The 12,977-nt window shown below is 43.9% G+C and overlaps 2 protein-coding genes across 5 annotated transcripts in view; one reads left to right on the forward strand and one right to left on the reverse strand.

The window, feature by feature from the left end:
- The window catches only part of LOC137370056 (band 4.1-like protein 3), a 384,274-nt gene that overhangs the window by 336,774 nt on the left and 34,523 nt on the right, over positions 1 to 12,977 (reverse strand). The window lies entirely within an intron of this gene.
- The window catches only part of LOC137370057 (uncharacterized), a 98,886-nt gene continuing 96,863 nt past the window's right edge, over positions 10,955 to 12,977 (forward strand). For all 4 annotated transcript variants that reach the window (XM_068032122.1, XM_068032113.1, XM_068032115.1 and 1 more), the window contains exon 1: positions 10,955 to 11,298. The gene's annotated coding sequence lies outside the window, so the exon portion shown is untranslated. The remainder of the gene's footprint in view (positions 11,299 to 12,977) is intronic.

Below are 12,977 nucleotides of genomic sequence, written 5' to 3' on the forward strand. Positions count from 1 at the left end.
AAGTATATCACTTCCTGGGTTAGGAAACTATAGAATCAAGATGACTCTGAACTTCAATTCAAGACAGCATAATTGTAGTTTTGTTTAAATAAGTTTGGGGAACAGCTATATCTTTGCCACAAGCTTAATATATAGTTTACTCTGAATGTAGTTCCAACTTAAAACAAATAACTAAAAATAAATTGACCTTAACTTTACTCTGCTGTATAATCATGCAATTTTAAATTGCAAGGCTCTCTTCAAAAGTATGAATAAAAGCAGATATCAAACAAAAAAAATGCAGATTTTTTTTTTAGAATTTTGCACTTTGGTCTTTTCTACGGGTCAGGACAAGAAACCTAGCTTCAATTCAACATAGCATCACCATGCGTAGCCTCATCATTCAGGCAACCATTTTTGCATGATGCCAATTGTAAATTAATCCAACTTAATCAGCATTCCTCCAATCACCAAACTGCTACATAATCAAATTAAACCAGATCAGCCGATGACTACTTTTTTCCACTGCTTGCCCGAGCAAATCAATGAAATGCATTAGTTATGGCAAAGGATGCACATTATAAACATCATGCATTTACTACATTAAAAAGCTTCTAATTATATTGTACAGTATTGAAAAATATGCAACATAAGCAATTAAACCTCAATCATCTCAACTGTACCTTATATTAAGATGTTTTAATTGATTTAAGACTAAGCTGTTTAGAAAGCAACTATATGCATTTCTATAACGTTTGCTTACACAGTTTCATATTTAGATATACAACTGTTCATAAAAATAAGCTAAAAGAAGTTGCAAAATCTCTGCACTTAGTTTAGTAATTTCACATTTGCCTTGTATTTAAGATCATACAGATAAATAGAACATTTTGATTTGCTTATACAACTGGTGCAAGGTTGGAGAGCGGTAATTTTGCCTTCTGTGTAAGTAAATGTGACATTTTAATTTTTTTTAGCTCCAAATACAACAGCTAGTTGCCAAAACTTCTGAGAAGGCATAATGTTGTTTATGAATTCCGTGCCTGTAGCAACAATTGCCTTATTTTTCAAAGTAACAACATTTGAACAGCAAATTACCCTCGATAAACATTAAGCCTCTTGTTGTGGAATCTGGTACTGATTTTAAGTTAACATAGATCTGATCTTTGTCATACAGTAAGGATTGGAGCACGGGCACACACCAATCTGGCAAAAAAATATTCTGTCCATACTATCCTGTGCTTTTCAGTTAATTCATTGGAGTTGCAAGAGCAAGAAAAAGACAATTTAACTTTCAGAAAACAAAACGCCTTACCTGTCCCCCTTTAAAGAAAACCTCAGTAGTCTTTAGGAAGCCTGAATTAGAAATGACTCGCACGTTGAAAAGTCCAGTAGAAAAGTCTGATCCGTATGTTTAAATGTTTCTTTTTATGGTGTTGAAGTAAAAACTGAACAAACATACGTCCCCCTGCAAAACATCGCAACTCCAATTCCTCTTTCTCCTTCTTTGACAATGCACTAACTGGAAACTACCGCACGACAAGCTTCCACCGCCTGTCAACGAATTGAAGGGCACTCCGCGCACCATGCACACTGTTTAGCAAAGGGGTGGATACACCTTTGCTATTGGTCAACCGCATTACCGAGCAGTCCACACCATGCAATCGGAACATTGGGAATTCTGATCTCTATTGTCCGGGCCATAGAAACTGTCAATCATAAACTGAGCTCCTGTCACCCTGCTCCACTTAGAGCTGCTGTCAATTAGCAGAGGATAGGTTAAGTATTTCAGCTCGGTTTTAACCTTAGAGTGACTGTAAAAGAAACTGCAGAAAGCAAAGAAAGGGCAGATAAGATAGTGCGCTGGTTTATTATGAGGGAGGACATGTATAATAGTATGAATAAATTATGAACCAACCAAGTCTACTGGACAAAAATCAATGTTTAAAATGCAGTTAGCCCTGCGCTTGATTTATTTTATTTTTTTATTTAGAGATGCAGCACTGAAACAAGTCCTTCGGCCCACCGAGTCTGTGCCGACCAACAACCACCCATTTATACTAACCCTACAGTAATCCCATATTCCCTATCACCTACCTACCTACCTACACTAGGGGCAATTTACAACAGCCAATTTACCGATCACGATACCAATGGTGATGATCCCAAACTTGGAGGTGTGGTAAACAGTAAGGACAATACCAATCAATTGAAACAGGGCATTGAAAGGTGAGCAGAATGGGTAGATATGTGGCAGATGGAATTTAATACAGAAAGTGTGAGGTGATACATTTTGGCAGAAGGAATAGGGCGAGGCAATATATACTTAATGGCACAGTTCTAAACAGTGTGGAAGGACAAAGGGTCCTGAGGTTTCATGTACATAGATCTTTGAAGGTGGCAGGACATATTGAGAAAGTAGTTAGCAAAGATATGGGATCTTGGGCTTCATAATCGAGGTATTGAGTACAAAGGAAGGGAAGTAATGCTGAACCTTTATAATGCTTCAGTTAGGCCACAACTTGAGAATTGCGTCCAGTTCTGGTCACTGCACTTCAGGAAGGATGGGAGGGTCCTTGAGAGGATGCAAAGGAGATTTACCAGAATGGTTGCAGGGATGATGGATTTTAGCTACAAGGTTAGGTTGGAGAAGCTGGGGTTGTTCTCGTTGGAGCAAAGGAGATTGAGGGGAGATTTGATAGAGGTGCACAAGATGATGAGAGGTTAGGTAAGGTAGGCAAAGAAAAGCTGTTCCCATTAGCTGATGGTACAAGGACTAGGGAACACAGATATAAAGTTTTGGGCAAGAGATGCAGGGGGAATGTAAGGGAGAACTTTTTTTTAACGCAACAAGTGGTAAAGACCTGGAGCTCACTGCCTAGGATGGCGATGGAAGTGGAGATGAAAAGGAAATTGGATGGACACTTGAGAGAACTAGACTTCCAGGGCTATGGGTATACAACGGGGGAATGGGTCTAACCGAATTGCTCTACAGACAGCCGGCATGGACTCGATGGGCTGAATGACCTCCTTCTGTGCCATAATGACTCTGACTCTATGTCATTAAACTGACCAATAAAATTAATAACTTAATGTTCAAAGTCCCTGCAAAACGTTTCTTACCTCTTAGTGAAAATGTTGTGGGGCCAAGTCATACTCCAGAGACTTGAGCACATAATCTAGGCTGACACTTCAGTGCTGCTCTATCAAAAGTGCTGCTTTCAATGAGATATTCAACTGAAGCCCCTTTTGCCTTCTCAAGTGGACACAAGAGATCCCATACAACCATTCAAAGAACAGGGAAATTGTATAGCCAACATATTCTTTTGGGCCTCCTTATCTCGAGAGACAATGGATACGCGCCTGGAGGTGGTCAGTGGTTATATTACTCAACCAAAACCTGAAGATTATCTGGGCATTACCTCATTGCTGTTTGTGGGAGCTTGCTGTGTGCAAATTGGCTAAAAAATTTCCTATATTACACAATGACTGCACTCTAAAAAGTATGATATTGTTAAGTGTTTTGGGACTTCCTGAGGTTGTGAAAGGTGCTATATCATTTTTCCTTTTTTCCACATTGCTTCTCAAACTGCTCTCTTCTAACTGATGCTTTTCAAACTTCAACGTCCATTTCTATCCGTGAATATACTATCACCCACAAATATAAAATTCTTTTATTATGGTCAACACTTTACATACCTTATACAAAAGATTGTGCTTTATTTACAAGCAAAAGTATCAATGTACATTATAAATGGTCACGATAGTCGAATGAAATTGCATCTGCAGTTGTGATCTACTTGTTATGAGCTCAATGAGACCACTAACGTTAAAATAGGAGATAAGAACTCTCTAGCCCAAATTAAAGAATTACCTGACAAAATTTCACATTAAGACTTTTATTATAACAACTAATCTAAAAGAAATCCCCATTAACTAAATAGCACTTTGTATGTAGCTGATTCCCCCAATTACAGAGAAAGGTATTTTCTTTAGTTATTAGAACACTTGAAAATCTCACACAACTCTTACACATTACACTATCCTCCTTGATGGCGAAATCTTTGCAGCTGAAAGTCCCAAATTCCTTCCAAGTCCAATGGGTTGGATCTCCCAGACCTTTCACAAAGTTAATGTCCTCTTTGTTCACTTCTTCAGAGCACTTTCAACCTGGACTTCCCAGCATAAGCCGATCTGGTGATCCTGTTAGTCTTTCACTGCTCCGCAAAACTCAGCTTTTGAAACAGGTTCAAATCTTTGCAGCCTTTTCATGAATCAGTCTTCTGAGAGCAGCTGTTCCCTCTCGCTCTCCCCTTGGAGTCTGCTATTGTTGATGGTCTTCCAACTTACAGCCTTCTCGGAGGCTGCCACCACTGGTCAACTTCATTATAGTCTCTGCCTTCAGAAAATCTGTTGAATTTATCTGGAATCAAATGTCAATAGCCAATTGTCCTTTTGCAATATGCTAAGTCCACAAGTTTGGCTACAGCGGAATCACCTGGGCTTTCCATTGTTTCCAGGTGTAAACAGCTGCCATGCGCATTTACATCATCAGAATCACGGACACCTTGGGGGCAATTTTATGCTCTCCCCCACGATGGGTTTGGAGGTGGGGCGGGCATAAAATCGGATTGGATGGTGGTGGGGGGTGGGGGTGGGGAAAATGGTGGGTAGCCCACCAACTAACCACCTCCACCAAAATTTAGTCTGGGCAGTAAGGCCTTCCTGCCCTGCTGCCAATTGAGGCCCTTAACTGGGCAATTAATACCCAATTAAGGGCCTCGTTCCACCTCCACTCTACAGCAGGCAGCCCTGCCGCCGCATGGGAAGCACAGCGCGAAAAACCAGGTGGGCAGTTGCCTGGTTCTGGGGACAGGTGGGGGAGGCGGTTGGTGGGGGAGGCCCTCGTTAAAAGGCACAGTGCCTAAATGAGGGACCCAGCATTGGGAAGTGGGAGCCCACTGAAAGTCAACCCCCTCTCCTTGCCAGTCACCGCCCCCCCCCCCCCCCCACCGGGACCCTCAGCCCGTGAGAGCCCTCCCGGCCTGACCAACCTGTGGCCTGGGTCCAGTGCTATTCATGGCCCTCGGATAGTTGCTCCACCACCACCTCCATGGTGGGGCTGCTTAGTGGAAGAGCTGCTGGCATCCGATTGGCCAGCAGCTCTCAGAGGGCAGGACTTCTGGCACCAGTGTCCTTCATCCTGTGGAAGGCCTGCCACTGTCTACTCAAGTGGCTGATTGGCACTAGATTCAATGGGCCTTCTGGGGAAGAGGCAAAGCGGGGTTCTCAGCATTGTTTTTTCCGCACATCGAGACTCCAGTCACCAGCATTAAATTCCAGTCCATTTTGTTTCCATTCATTCCTCGAGGTGATGAGCCACCTTCTTGAACTGCTGCAGTCCATGTGGGGTAGGTACACTCTGTTATTCGGAAGGCAGTTCCAGGATTTTGACCCAGTGACAGTGAAGGAACAGCAATATGGTTCCAAATCAGGATGGTATGTGGCTTGGAGGGGAACTTGCAGGTGGTGGTGCTCCCATGCAACTGCTGACCTTATCCTTGTAGGTGGTAGAAGTCATGAGTTTGGAAGGTGCTGTTGAAGGAGCCTTGGGGAGTTGCTGCAGTGCATCTTGTAGATGATACACACTGCTGCCACTGAGCCTCAGTGGTGCAGGGAGTGAATGTTTGTGATTGGGGTGCTAAACAAGTGGGCTGCTTTGTCCTGAATGGTGTGGAGCTTCTTGAGTGTTGTTGGAGCTGCACCCATCCAGGCAAGTGGAGAGTATTTCATCACATTCCTGACTTATGCCTTGTAGACAGTGAACAGGCTTTAGGGGGTCAGGAGGTGAATTACTCGCTGCAGGATTCCTAGCCTCTGACCTGCGCTTGTAGCCATAGTATTTATATGGCTACTCCAGTTCAGTTTCTGGTCAATGGTAACCCACAAGATGTTGATATTGGGGGATTCAGCAATCGTAATGCCATTGAATGTCAAGGGGAGATGGTTAGATTCTCTCTTGTTGGAGATAGCCATTGCTTGGCACTTGTGTGGTGCAAATGTTACTTGCCACTTACCAGCCCAAGCCTAGATATTGTTCAAGTCTTTCTACACAGATTGCTTCAGTATCTGAGGAGTCGCAAATTGTGCTGAACATTGCACAGTGACTATCCCCACTTCTGACCTTAGTTTTGAAGGAAGGTCACTGATGAAGCAGCTGAAGATGGTTGGGCCTAGAACACTACCCTGAGGAACTCCTGCAGTGATGTTTTAGAGCTCAGATGATTGACCAACAACCACAACCATTTTCCTTTGCACTAGGTATGACTCCAACCAGCAGTGTTTTCCCCTGGATTCCCATTGACTCCAGTTTTGCTCTGCTCCTTGATGCCATACTCGGTCAAATGCTGCCTTAACGTCATGGGCAGTCGCTCTCACCTCGAGTTCAGCTCTTTTGTCCATGTTTGGACCAAGGCTGTAATGAGATCAGGGGCTTAGTGACCCTGGCAGAACCCAAACTGAGCGTCACTGAGCAGGTTATTGCTAAGCAGATGCCGCTTGATAGCACTGTTGACGACACCTTCAATCACTTTACTGATGATCGAGAGTAGACTGATGGGGCAGTAATTGGTCAGGATGGACTTGTCCTGCTTTGTGTGTACAGGACATAGCTGGGCAATTTTCCACCTTGCCGAGTAGATGCCAGTGTTGTCGTTGTACTGGAACAGCTTGGCTCGGGGCATGGAAAGTTCTGGAGCAAGGGTCTTCAGTACTATTGCCAGAATGTTGTCAGGGCCCATTGCTTTTGCAGTACCCAGTGCCTTCAGCTGTTTCTTGATATCACGTGGAATGAATCGAATTGGCTGGAGACTGGTAACTGTGAATCTGGGGACTTCAGGAGGAGGCAGAGATTGATCATCCACTCGGCACTTCTGGCTGAAGATTGCTGCAAACGCTTCAGCCTCATATTTCGCACTGATGTGCTGGCACGCACCACACTCCCCCACCACCCCCATCATTGAAGATGGGGATGTTTGTGGAGCTTCTTCCTCTTGTTAGTTGTTTAATTGTCCACCACCAATCACGACTGGATGTGGCAGGACCGCAGAGCTCAGATCTGATTTGTTGGTTCTGGGATCGCTTAGCTCTGTCCATCATATCCTGCTTATGCTGTTTGGAATGCAAGTAGTCCTGGGTTGTAGCTTCACCAGGTTGACACTTCATTTTGAGGTATGCCTGGTGCTGCTCCTGGCATGCCCTCCTGCACCCTTCATTGAACCAGGGTTGATCCCCCCGCTAGCTGGTAATGGTGGAGTGGGGGATATGTCGGGCCATGAGATTACAGATTGTGGTTGAGTATGATTCTGTTGCTGATGGCCCACAGCGCCCGATGGATGCCCAGTTTTGAGTTGCTTGATCTGTTCGAAGCCTATCCCATTTAGCACAGTGGTAGTGCCACACACCATGATGGAGGGTATCCTCAATGTGAAGATGGCACTTCGTCTCCACAAGGACCGTGCGGTTGTCGCTCCTACCAATACTGTCATGGACAGATGCATTGGTGACAGGCTGATTGGTGAGGATTAGGTCAGTATATTTTTCCTTCTTGTTGGTTCCGTCACCACCTGCCACATACCCAGTCTAGCAGCTATGTCCTTTAGGACTCGGCCAGCTCGGTCAGTAGTGGTGCTACTGAGCCACTCCTGGTGATGGACATTGAAGTCCACCACCCAGAGTACATTCTGCACCCTTATCACCTTCAGTGCTTCCTCCAAGTGGTGTTCAACATGGAGGAATACTGATTCATCAGCTGGGGGGGTGGGGGTGGTAGGAGGTTTCCTTGCCCATGTTTGACCTGATGCCATGAGATTTCATGGGCTCTGGAGTCGATGTTGAGGACTCCCAGGGCAACTCCCTCCCAACTGTATACCGCTGTGCCACCACCTATGCTAGGTCTGTCCTGCCGGTGGGACAGGACATACTCGGGGATGGTGATGGTAGGGTCTGGGACATTGTCTGAAAGGTATGATTTGGTGAGTATGTCAGGCTGTTGCTTGACTAGACTGTGGGACAGCTCTCCCAACTTTGGCACAAGCCCCCAGATGGAAGGCATTCAAGAGCAAGATACTGCAGGCACAGTGTAGGCATATCCTCACTAAGATAAAGGGTGGTACTGCCAAACCTAGAGCTCCCTGGTTATCTGGACACTTACAGGGTAAGTTAAAGCAGAAAAAGAAAGCTTATAATGATCACAATATCTTAATACTTTAGAAAGCCGAGAGGAGTATAGAAAGTGCAGGGGTGAAGTAAAAAAGGAAATTAGAAAAGCAAAGAGAGGACATGAAAAATTATTGGCAGGTAAAATCAAGGAAAACCCGAAGATGTTTTATCAGTACATTAAGAGTAAGCAGATAACTAAGGAAAGGGTAGGGTCTATCAGAGATGTACAGGGGAACTTATGCGTGAATGCAGAAGATGTAGGCAGGGTTCTTAACAAATTTTTTGTCTCGGCCTTCAGAGGAGGGGTTGATGCAGACATCGTAGTTAAAGAGGAGGAGTGTAAAATATTAGATACGATAAGCATAATGAGAGGAAGTACTAGAGGGTCTGACATCCCTGAAAGTGGATAAATTTGCAGGACTTAATGTTTTACATCCCAGGCTGTTAAAGAAAGCCAGGGAGGAAATAGCAGATGTGCTGAGGATCATCTTCAAATCCTCACTAGATACAGGTGAGGTACCAGATGATTGGACGTCGGTGGACGTTGTATCATTGTTTAAAGAGGGTGTGAGGTATAAGCCAGTTAATTATAGTCCAGTCAGTCTGACTTCAGTGGTGGGTAAATTGTTAGAATCAATTCTGAGGGACAGGATAAACTGTCACTTAGAAAGACATGGATTAATCAGGGATAGTCAGCATGGATTTGTTAAGGGAAGGTCATGTCTTACTAACTTGATTGAGTTTTTTGAGGAAGTAACAAAAGGAGGATTGATTGAGGGTAGTGCAGTGGATGTGGTTTACATGGATTTTAGTAAGGCGCTTGACAAGGTCCCACAAGGCAGACTGGTCAGAAAAATGAAAGCCTATGGGATACAGGGGAACATGGCAGGTTGGATCCAGAATTGGCTCAGTGACAGGAAACAAAGGGTAGTAGTTGACAGATGTTTTTGTGAATGGAAGGTGGTTTCCAAAGGTGTTCCACAGGGCTCAGTGTTGGGTCCCTTGCTGTTTGTGGTATATTTTAATGATTTAGACTTAAATGTGGGAGGCATGACTGGGAAATTTGCTCATGACACAAAAATTGGCCATGTAGTTAATAGTGAGAAGGAGAATCATGGCCTCCCGAATGCACAGTGGCGCAGTGGTTAGCACTACAGCCTCACAGCTCCAGGGACCCGGGTTCGATTCTGGGTACTGCCTGTGTGGAGTTTGCAAGTTCTCCCTGTGTCTGCGTGGGTTTTCTCCGGGTGCTCCGGTTTCCTCCCACAAGCCAAAAGACTTGCAGGTTGGTAGGTAAATTGGCCATTATAAATTGTCACTAGTATAGGTAGGTGGTAGGGAAATATAGGGACAGGTGGGGATGTTTGGTAGGAATATGGGATTAGTGTAGGATTAGTATAAATGGTTGGCTGATGGTCGGCACAGACTCGGTGGGCCGAAGGGCCTGTTTCAGTGCTGTATCTCTAATCTCTAATCTCAAATCAAAGGCTTGGTTGAGTGGGCAGAAAAGTGGCAAATGGAATTCAGTCCTGAGAAGTGTGAGGTAATGCATTTGGGGAGGGCAAACAAAGCGAGGGACTGTACAATAAAAGGGAGGATATTGAGAGGTGTAGAAGAGGTGAGAGACTTTGGAGTGCATGTCCAGAGGTCCCTGAAGGTGGCAGGACAGGTAGATAGAGTGGTGAAGGCGGCATATGGATTGCTTTCCCTTATTGGCCGAGGTATAGAGTAGAAAAGCAGGGATGTGATGCTGGAGCTGTATAGAGCACTGGTTAGGCCGCAGTGAGTGCAGTTCTGGTCACCACATTACAGGAAGGACATAATTGCTCTGGAGAGAGTGCAGAGGAGATTTACAAGAATGTTGCCAGGGCTTGAGGGTTACAGCTATAAGGAAAGATTGGATAGGTTTGGGTTGTTTTCCCTGGAATTGAGGAGCCTGAGGGGTGACTTGATTGAGATGTACAAGATTATGAGGGGCCTAGATAGAGTAAACACAAAGGACCTGTTTCCCGTGGCAGGGAGGTCAGTTATTAGGGGAGACAGATTTAAGGTGATTGGTAGAAGGATTAGAGGGGACATGAGTCCCATTGTTCTTCAAATGTTATATCCCTGCAGTCTCGGCTTTTCAAAGAGGTCTTTGACCTGGGATCTTTGTTGTCCTGGTAACAAATCTCATCTTTCAGCAGAGTTGATGTGAGGTCACCTGTCTTCTCTAACTCCATCTTAAACTACATTAAAAATCACAATTTTAAAAACAATGTTACAAAGTCCAACATTCATGACATACTTAATAAATTGATGCTTCTCTTAACATGACGTGACAGGCTGCTGTACTGTTGCACCTCTTAAGAAATCCAGAAATGCTATTTATCCTCTTTAATTATAATAAACTATCAAATGGCCTCTGAAACTGTTAAACTGGCAAGAAATGAACATATACAACATCCCCAATGTTAATTTTCATTCCAGTAAGGCCTTGCAAAAATGTTCAGCAGTGCGCACAGAGTTTAAATGATCAATTTTCTCACTGAATGGAAACTTAAGTGCATCAATGATATCAAGAATCATCTGGTTGAAAAATATCCTCCCCAACATAGAACAGGCTGGTCCCAAAATTTTAGGTGAAGTTATTGAGCACAATAAAAAAAAAAGTTGACCTTTGAAGCACTGATGACAACACATCCGACCTCTTGGACCATCAGCAAAGCAAGTGTGCCAATGACGAAGTTTAGTTGAACCTTTAGTTTCCAGTTTCTTTCGCAGTTGTAACATTCTAAGTAAAATTATATTCACAGAATCACAGAATTAAGACCTAGTTAACAGAAACCACCTGATAGGGGCAGTTAACTGTCCATCAGCTGAAAGTGGTTGCCTGAATAGGTGTTAATTACTCTAGCAGGAAGCTGACTTAGCAGTTTTAACTTAGGTATGAGCCATAAACTCTATATAAATGGACAGTATTTGCTACAGCAGAGTGATTGGAGAACTGAGCACCATGTAAACAGTGCTAAAGTCCAGAATTTGGTGCAAGTGGGAAGTTGATCCAGAGGGAGAAGGTGCTGCTGCTTTTTATTCTTTTTGATTTACTTCTAGTTGCTGGTGAGTGTTTTTTGTTGCCTTTAAGCTGGGAAACTGTACCTTACTATTACTTTAGTTAATTAGTTACAAATTTAATAAAGTAGTGACATAAATATGGATAGATAGACATGCAAGGATAGGTGCTGTGCTGTATCTGCAACATGCTGGGTGGCACAGTGGTTAGCACTGCAGCCTCACAGCTCCAGCGACCTGGGTTCAATTCTGGGTACTGCTTGTGTGGAGTTTGCAAGTTCTCCCTGTGACCACATGGGTTTCCGCCGGGTGCTCTGGTTTCCTCCCACAGCCAAAGACTTTCAGGTTGATAGGTAAATTGGCCATTGTAAATTGCCCCTAGTGTAGGTAGGTGGTAGGAGAATGGTGGGGACGTGGTAGGGAATATGGGATTAATGTAGGATTAGTATAAATGGGTGGTTGTTGGTCGGCACAGACTCGGTGGTCCGAAGGGCCTGTTTCAGTGCTGTATCTCTAAATAAATAAATGTGGGAGTTTGTGGAAAGCATAGAGATCCCGCACAACTATATCTGCGGTGTCTGCAGCTCAAGGAACTTCACGAGTTGTTAAGCTGGAATCTGAGCTGCAGACATTGTGGGGCATCAGGGAGGGGGAAGAGTGTTGCCTGGAGACTTTGTTCCAGGAGTCAGCAACACCCTTCAGTTAAGTCAACTTTATGAGTCGATCAACGGTCAGAGACAGTAAAGTGTGAGTGCAAGTCAGGTAGGTATAGAAATCCAGGAAATAGTGATGGAGGAGCCTCGGCCCTTGACTTTGACCCACAGGTATGAGGTTCTTGCTACCTATATGGATGGGCAAACTGACCATAGCACCATGGTGCAGGAGTCCATTCAAGTGGGGGAGTGAAAAGGAATGAGATAGTGATAGGGAACAGTATAGTCAGGGGATAGATACTATTCTCTGCAGCCGTGACCAGAAGTTCTGAAAGTTGTGTTGCCTCCCCGGTGCCAGGGTTAAAGACATCTCCTCAAGGCTGGAGATGAACTATGTCCAAATTAAAATGCAGAAGCTCAAAGGTAATAATCTCTGGATTGTTACTTAAGCTATGTGCCAATTGGCAAAGGGTCAAGCAGATTAGAGAATTAAATGTGTGGCTCAGAGTGGTGTGAGAAGCAGGAGTTTTGATTAATGAGACACTAGCACCAGCACTGGGAAAAAAGGGAGCCATTCCATTGGGATGGGCTTCATTTAAACTGGGCTGGGATCAGTGTCCTGGTGAATCGTACAATAAAGGCTGTGGATACGGCTTTAAACTAAAAGGGGGAGGGAGGGGTCAGGTGAAGGGAGATTTAGCAATTTAAAAAAGAAAAGTTGAGGCAATACAGCAGTGTAGTGAATTGGGCAAGGATAAGCAGAGTGAAACAGGAAGGGACAGAGTTCATTAGGAATAGTACATTAGCGAATAAGGTCCATGCAAAGAATAGTGGTAAAAATATTAAAGGCTCTTTATCTGAATGCATGAAGCATTCCTAAGATAGATGAACAAATGGCACAAATAGAGCTAAATGGGTTTGATATAATCACCAAAACAGACATGATTGCAAGGTGACCAAGGTTGGGAAATAAATATGCCACAGTATATTTTGAAAAGACAGAATAGAAAAGGAGGAGAAATAACCCCAATAATAAAGGATGTGTAAGAAATATGGATTGTCATTTTTACTGGT

The sequence above is a fragment of the Heterodontus francisci genome, chromosome 5 (genome assembly GCF_036365525.1).
Source record: "Heterodontus francisci isolate sHetFra1 chromosome 5, sHetFra1.hap1, whole genome shotgun sequence".
Taxonomy (NCBI): Eukaryota; Metazoa; Chordata; class Chondrichthyes; order Heterodontiformes; family Heterodontidae; genus Heterodontus; species Heterodontus francisci.